This window comes from Arachis stenosperma, chromosome 2 (assembly GCF_014773155.1).
Source record: "Arachis stenosperma cultivar V10309 chromosome 2, arast.V10309.gnm1.PFL2, whole genome shotgun sequence".
Taxonomy (NCBI): Eukaryota; Viridiplantae; Streptophyta; class Magnoliopsida; order Fabales; family Fabaceae; genus Arachis; species Arachis stenosperma.
Genome location: NC_080378.1, coordinates 109,367,693 through 109,368,257, shown reverse-complemented (window position 1 = coordinate 109,368,257; position 565 = coordinate 109,367,693). Strand labels below are relative to the sequence as shown.

The 565-nt window shown below is 40.9% G+C and overlaps 1 non-coding gene across 1 annotated transcript; it reads left to right on the top strand.

The window, feature by feature from the left end:
* Positions 1 to 207: 207 nt before the first annotated feature.
* LOC130965051 (small nucleolar RNA R71) lies at positions 208 to 315 on the top strand. Its single transcript, XR_009081108.1, has one exon. It is a non-coding gene; the product is annotated as a small nucleolar RNA R71 (small nucleolar RNA).
* The last annotated feature ends 250 nt before the right edge of the window (positions 316 to 565 follow it).

Here is a 565-nt window from a genome sequence, read left to right as displayed (position 1 = left end):
AACTCCTTTCTTCTGACTAGTCCCGTTGTTCACAGGATTTCTTTCAGAAGTGTACATGAATTGGTTATTTGCAACCATTTCAATCAATTCTTGAGCTTCTGCAGGCGTCTTCTTTAGATGAAGAGATCCTCCAGCAGAGCTATCCAAAGACATCTTGGATAGTTCAGAGAGACCATCATAGAAAATACCTATGATGCTCCATTCAGAAAGCATGTCAGAAGGACATTTTCTGATTAATTGTTTGTATCTTTCCCAAGCTTCATAGAGGGATTCTCCATCCTTTTGTCTGAAGGTTTGGACTTCCACTCTAAGCTTACTCCATCTTTGTGGTGGAAAGAACTTTGCCAAGAAGGCATTGACTAGCTTTTCCCAAGAGTCCAGGCTTTCTTTAGGTTGAGAGTCCAACCATATTCTAGCTCTGTCTCTCACAGCAAAAGGGAATAGCATCAGTCTATAGACCTCAGGGTTAACCCCATTAGTCTTGACTGTATCACAGATTTGCAAGAACTCAGCTAAAAACTGATGAGGATCTTCCATTGGAAGTCCATGAAACTTGCAATTCTGT